We start from the raw sequence: 871 nt of genomic DNA on the forward strand, positions 1-871 counted from the left end.
AGGATTTGGTCTAGAAGTTGATTGAGAGATGCCCGGGAGAATTGCAGAGGTCCTGAAGAAGAAGGGTCAACACTGCAAATACTGACTTGCTTCATTAACTCATTCTGTCAATAAAAGCTTTTGTTACTCATAATATGATTGCACTTGTATTTCTGTATGTGATAAAAACATCTGTATATTAATTGCAATCAAAAACTTTATGAACCCCAAATGAGTACAATTGAAATCCATTAAAAAAAAAAACTCAGCCATATTGACACAAAATTTCAAAAGTTATGGTGCTTGGAAGGTGGCAATGAAATTGACTTTTTTTCTCCAAAAGTAATTCATTATGCAAAGGAATGTGATTTTTTTTTTAAAAAACTATAAAAAATTGCAATGTTATTTAGATTCGACAACATAGGCAGAAGATTTTTGTATTCTTTCTTGTGTTCGTTTATCATAACGGAGATTTGCATGAGTTTACATTTAATAAATTCTGTTGGTGAACAATTTTCTTTTCTTTGTGGTAATGGTTTATAATGTAGTGTGAGACACTGAAGGGGTTAACTGTGGATGGGCGGTATGTTTCCCCTAGGTTTTCCTATTATGCAAGGCCTGAGTGCTGAGGTTGTGTTGTCCAGCACCTTGGACACAGGTGATGGGTGCAGCCTAATCAGTCTGCATAAAGTGGCTGAGCAGTGCTCAGAATGTTGTCTCTCTCTGGAAGGAGGCTGGAGAGCACACAGCCCTGACCTCTGTGCCTGGAGCAGCCAAGTGATTTTGTATAGTGGTGAGTTAGTGGAATACTTGTATAGTTAGCACCCTGACGGGTAGGATTTTTTTGTTTGTTTAATGCCTGAATGTGAAGGCCGTTTATTTTGTTTCTGCT

Source organism: Engystomops pustulosus, chromosome 1 (genome assembly GCF_040894005.1).
Source record: "Engystomops pustulosus chromosome 1, aEngPut4.maternal, whole genome shotgun sequence".
NCBI classification, from domain to species: Eukaryota; Metazoa; Chordata; class Amphibia; order Anura; family Leptodactylidae; genus Engystomops; species Engystomops pustulosus.